The sequence below is a fragment of the Belonocnema kinseyi genome, chromosome 6 (genome assembly GCF_010883055.1).
Source record: "Belonocnema kinseyi isolate 2016_QV_RU_SX_M_011 chromosome 6, B_treatae_v1, whole genome shotgun sequence".
NCBI lineage: Eukaryota > Metazoa > Arthropoda > Insecta > Hymenoptera > Cynipidae > Belonocnema > Belonocnema kinseyi.
The window spans coordinates 130,489,392-130,495,803 of NC_046662.1; the positions used below are offsets into that span (position 1 = coordinate 130,489,392).

Here is a 6,412-nt window from a genome sequence, read left to right on the forward strand (position 1 = left end):
TTTTTTTCAACTTTTACCAGAAAGTTCGTATGTACGTGAATAAAAATGTTTGTAATGTACATACGTATGATGTTTGTTACACATGGATTGTTGAATCGTAAAAATTACACGTACAAAAACAAAGAATATTATACAGCAAGGAAAAAAGAAAGTTTTACGTGACAATTAGAAAACACACCACGAGGAAGAAAAGTCTTCTGCGCCACATTGAAAAATTGATTATTAACCGTCTTATCTTATGTTTATAAACAGATCAATCAAAATAATGGAGGCGGTTGGTTGGCCTGCCTTTTTTTGAACCGTGTATGCAGTTCTTGGATATTCCACTGTACATGCATAACATTAGACGTGAAAGGCTTAAAATACGTAAAATTAGTATGGGAATGTCAAATAAGATAAGCATTTATACTCAAAAAATGTTTAAAATGTCTTCGTGCTGTTAAACATTAAGAATGCGCATAAAGTCAATAAGTATTTTTAATTTACCGCCTTATTTGCAGCCAATCATAGATGACGGCGCAGATGTTTCGTGGAAAGTTAAATTAGTAATCAACCAACCGCATATTTACGGTGACCTGTTGTGTTTCGTTGAAACGATAAACCGAAGAAGGAAGGAAGAATGAATATAAAGAAAGAAAGCAAGCAAGCGCAGTAAGTCATCAACTCATTTTAAAAAATAAGAATTTTATATTAATATATTGGGGGTTTCCAACTTTTCCTTTGTTTGTCAGTTTTACAAAGATTCTCATGTGTTGTCATATATCTTATAATATTGTAACATTAACTTCATTTAAAAAATAACGCACGTGGTATTGTGATGTGTTAAATGTAAAATGCGGAGTTGACAGACTTCAAACGCTTGTCCCCTTCTGAAGGGAGTAATATTTGTTCCAGTGTTTTAAAGAAATGAACCTAAGGTTTTTTTGATAGACCTGCTTTTAATGTCAAATTAAAATCCGTTTTGGCTAAAATATCACCTATATTATGTTTTTAGTCGAGAATTAATTAGTTTCGGTTAAAATTTAAAGTACCAATTTTATTTGCGGTTCAATATTGATCAGTGTACCTAAAAATTAAATTTTTTAAATTGTAACTGACGTGTGTGGTTACCAATCAATATTTGATGCTTAAAAATGCAACTGTTATTGTAAAAATTCGTTTTTTGACATGAAAATTAAAAGATTTATTTAAATATATAAAAATATATATTGCACAAAAATAACATTGCTCTACAATGTTCATAATTTGTGATTAAAATAGTATTATTTTTTTTTTTGTAAAATGTGTCATGTTTCAATAATACATTTTTTCTTAATTTAATAACTTTTGGTAAGAAAAGCAAGTATTTTTTTGAAAATTCCCGTATTTTGCTCAGACTTATTCTTTTTTTCATAAAAAAATTTCTTATGGAAACTTAAAGTATTTCTTAGAAAATTCATATTTCTTTTGGAAAATTGAAGTAACCGGTTGAAAGTTATTGTACTTTGTCATGAATAAATTATTCTTTACGATTGACACTTTTAGTTCAAAATGGAGTTCTTTCGTTGAAAATTCACGTATTTTCTGGACAATTGGTTTGTTGTGGTGAAAAAATGAATAAGAAACCGTACTTAAATTACGTAACATCTGAGTGGGGGAGGGGCGAAAACATTTGTTACGAATTATCAAAAAAAGGGGGGGTGCGTCCTTCACTGATGTACGTAATTTTTTGAAATTCGCAAAAAAATTCTCTTAAATGTTATATTTGTAGTTATAAATTTTATTGTTTTATTTAAAATTTAACGATTTTATTAAAAAGACATATCTTCTTGTTGAAAATTAAACTTTTTTTTTTTAAATTCATTTTTTTTGTGTTAAAAGTTCAGCTCTCTTCGTAGAACATTAACCTTTTGTTTAAAATTCATAGTTTGTTGCTTATATGTCAACTGAATTGTCTTTTCGATGAACTTTTTTTTTTAATTTTCTGATTGAAAAGTTTATATTTTTCAACGTAATTATTGCATCTTTCTCCTAAAAATTCAACTGTTTTCTTCAAAATTAAACTATTTCCTAAAAAATTTACTTTTTGTTTAAAATTCATATTTTTGTATTAAAAATTAAATTGAAATCTGTTTGGATGAAAGTTGAAATCTTTTTCAAAGCTTTGTCTATTTTATTAAAAAATTCACCTTTTTTCAGTCGAATTTTCATTTCTATTGTACAAAAATGCAATAACTGTTTGCTTGAAAACTTAACAATCTTGTTGAAAAATCATACTTTTTGGTTAAAAATTTGACTATTAAGTAGAAAAATAATGTATTTTTTCCAACATGTCCTTTATCCACTTTCAAATTTTTAAGGAATTCCTGGCACGAAAATTTTGCATGTGTCTTTTGTCGCAGTCGAGAAGTACGGAATACGGTATTAGAAGTAAGACATGTAGACGAGGAATCGAGCAGCGAGGATGAATGAGAATAGTAAAGTGATAGACGATACCTTCTCACATTTGCAGATACTAACGTGGTATGTTTTATTTAAACTGTTGGAATATAAACAAAGATCTATGTGTGGGGCAGAATTCGTCAAGTGTTCCAACCAGAATTTGTTTTCTTTTTGTTTTGATCAGTTTGAACTTTGGATAAATGATAGCCCTAGTGGACATACACGAATTCACTAAACCATAGGTTCATTTCTCAACCAATTGTGAATACACAGGTTGCTGAATTTATAACTTTCACATGCTTAACTTATTTTAACTTGTTTTTAAATTATTTAACTTCTTTCTCACTATTACGCTAGTGTAACTTGTATTAGGATGATCCGATAGGACTTATATAGTGATTTGGAAAGTCCTTTTAATTTACTTTAAGACTATTATATCAAAATAATTTTTTTATTATTTTTTTTTCAATTAAAATTGAAATGTATTTTTTGAAAAACCACTTATATCAAAAATTGTTTAAGCAAATAGCTTTTTTATACTTCTTTAAATGATTTAGAATAAAAAGTGTACCGGAAATATTTTCCTACTCTAATTTAGATTTGATTCAATGTTCCTTAAAATTATATTAAACTTTCTTCAGATAATTATCTATGCAGGAATATATAAATTACGTTATATATTTCATCTCAAACATTTCATTTCTTCAACGATAATCATAAAAATGGAAATTTAATCAAGAAATCATTTTTGACACACTTTTTATTGTAGATGCTTTCAAAAAGTTAAAAAAAAAGTATATTTTTTTTGTAAATAAATTGTTTTTAAATAGGGTTTTTTTCAAACATCATTTTCAATTTTGCTTTTTTAAAAGAAAGTTAAAATAATAATGATAACAATAAATGTATCCTTATAAAACTTGTATAGTATATGATAACAGCTTTCCAAAACACTATCATAAAAGTCCAATCGGATTATCATGCAAGAAGTTACACTAAAATTAAGGTGAAGAAATCCGTGACAATGTGAAAAATTGAGGCCTGTGTATATTAACAGCTTAATAAATCAACCTATGGTTTGGTGAATTGATGTTGGTTCAGTAGGACTATACTGCCGTATAAACTAAAAAGATACATAAGTTACATCGCCGCGTAGGGTTATTTTTTTATCTTGGCAATGAAAAAGTCGACCTAAGCGGCAATGTCACTTATGTATCTTTTTAGTTTGTACATCAGTATAATTCAGCAAAGTTTCAACCCGATCTAAAAAAGTTAATTGTAGGTGGAAAAGCTAGACTTTTAACCGACATTAATTTTCGTCAAAGTCAAGTACACATGGAGTAAGATGTCGAGTTGAAAGTTTTGAAAATTAAATAAACAGTACTAAAGAAGGTGCATGTGGTGATAGAGTTTGTAATTAAAGATCAATTTTTACCGTCCTTAGTCTCTCTAATGTAATTGTCAAAATTGACAACCGAAAATTGAATTTCCTCATGACAGAACTTTGACGGAAAGGAATGTTGGTAAGGTAGAAAACTTTATTTGAAATGTAAATGACCAGAAATTCTTGTTTAGATTTCTTCCGCCATCTGTTATCACCTACTTTCACCTGATCTCGCTTCACCTTTGGTTATGTGGGAATTCCCGAAGCGCCTCGCCTTGGATCCTTTCATAATCTGAGATTATTATAGTTTTTAATGTTTTTATTTTGGTAGCAAGTAGTGAAATAAATGAAGGTGAATTGTACATTTGTTGTATATGTGATTCCTAGTTTAGAGATTTTTTTTACGCAAGAACTTACGTCCATACATATTGCAACATCGAGCTTAAAAATTGTTAAGGATATGTGATACTTGAAAAATTACCAATTTTTACGTTTTTTTGTTACTTTCTAGCAATTTCTGTCGTCTTTCTCATACACATAATTACTTGTGGATAATTTTAATATTGATGTCTTCATAAACAATTTTCAATTGTTTAAACAAATGTAAATTATTTAAATAATTATTTTTTCGCGAAAAATGTAAAAAATAATCATATTTTCTGATAGAAATTAAATATTTTGTCAATGCTTCAAGTAGTAAATTTCTGTAAAAACCTTTTTTTTTAGATAAGTGTACTTCTTAATTATTTAATAATTGTAATAATTATTTAAATTATGTATTATTTATTTTGAAAATTTCGAAAATTGAGACAGAAATTTATTTTTTAATTTGTTTAAGATTAGAGCTTTAAAAATATTTTTTTTTTCAATTTTCATGACCATATTCGTAAGCAGTGAATGAAGAATACATCACTACACGCTTTTCGGAACTTCACACCCGGCGGAAAAAAACTCGGCAACGACAACATTATTCTATTACAATAACAGTACTTGTATTCTCGAAAAGAATTAGCATCCGCTCAACTTTTAAGTACACTCATAATCTTACCATTTTTCATCCTGAAAACCTGTAATTATAAAAAAAAAATAATTTTCCGAATATTTTCAGGAAAAAACTGTACATTCATTCTCAGACAATTAATAATATTCATGACATTTAAGCATGAACACATTTTTTTAAAACAATGGCTTCAATATTCACGGATGCAGTCGTCAAATGCAGTCAATTAAAAACTTTACTTCGCTTCATTTGCATAAATAAACAACTTATTCTTCAATTGCTTTTCAGTGAACATTTATATTTTTCATTTGTCTACAATCAATCTTTTTTTTATTTATTCACTCTCCTTCTGAAAAATAACCTACAAAAAAATGAGCAACCTGTCAAATGATAAATATACACTCATAACCTTACCATTCGTGATCCTCAGCACTTATCATTAGTAAGAAAAATTATTTTCGGAATACTTTCAGGAAAGATATGTACATTAATTCTTTAAAAATTATTAATGTTCATGGTGATTCAACATAAAGACATACTTTTTTCTTTAATTCTTCACAAATCACAAGTGCAACTCAAACGTTCACTTCATTTCTGTTTCATTAATCAACAAATTATTCTTCAAATACTCTTAAGTGAGAAATTTGACAATCAACAATTAAATTCAGTGTGTTTAATATAATTCTTTTGTAATTTTAAAATTAACGCGGCAATAAATAGGTTTAGTAAGGTTACGCCGCCAATTGGACACTTCTGGCATTATTCTCTAAATTTTGCATACACGCACGACTATCTTTCGAACTGCATAGGAAATGCAGTGTTTTTATTAAAAAAATAAAGTTTTGAACGGGAATGCGAATTTTTTGTGAATAAAAATGGAAGGAGAAAATACGATGCCAATGATTGTGGGGAAAAAAGTTGGAGCGCATAAGAGCTGCTGCTGCGGATTGTGCAAAAGTAGTAATCGCAGTAGAGCTGCGTACGTCGAATTGTGCAATTTTTATTCTATTTCTTTCCCTAAACCATGCCTACAATTTAGAAAAGCAGAAATTAATAATGCGATTATCAAATTCCACTTAAAACGCGGGAAGCGTGCAGGAAATGCAATAAATGGGTGAAGTTGTGTGGACGTAAAGATTCCGAGTTTAAATCAATCAGGAACGTTGCAAAAGATACATATATTTGTTCTTTACACATCTTTGGAGAATCTGGACCTACAGAAGAGCATCCAGGCCCGATGGAATGTCAGCCGAAAACTATAAAAAGGTAAGAATAATATAATAATTTATTAGAAAATAATCAATTGTGTTGTGACCGTTTTAACCTATAAATACTTCGTGGTTATAAAACGTCAGTACGTCCAGAGCAGCACATCGTTATTACGAATTAAGTTGAAACTCAATCAAAAATATTTTATTGTGTGTTGGAATTGTTATTATTATTATTTATCAGTATAGTTTTTTTAATTTTTTTAAAGAAAATATTTCTAGTTGTCACATTTTAACGTTAAACACTCAACTGTTTTAATTGGAAAGCCTTAGAAATTAAACAAGTTTAAACGTCAAAATTTTCATTTTTTTATTTTTTTAAATGTAACTTGTGAGTCGAAT

General features: G+C 28.3%; 1 long non-coding RNA gene across 1 annotated transcript; it reads left to right on the plus strand.

Annotated features, from left to right (window-relative positions):
* The first annotated feature begins 579 nt into the window (after nucleotides 1–579).
* On the plus strand, nucleotides 580–4,087 carry LOC117174069. The gene is made up of 3 exons (XR_004467251.1): nucleotides 580–651; nucleotides 2,340–2,502; nucleotides 3,994–4,087. It is a non-coding gene; the product is annotated as an uncharacterized LOC117174069 (long non-coding RNA).
* The last annotated feature ends 2,325 nt before the right edge of the window (nucleotides 4,088–6,412 follow it).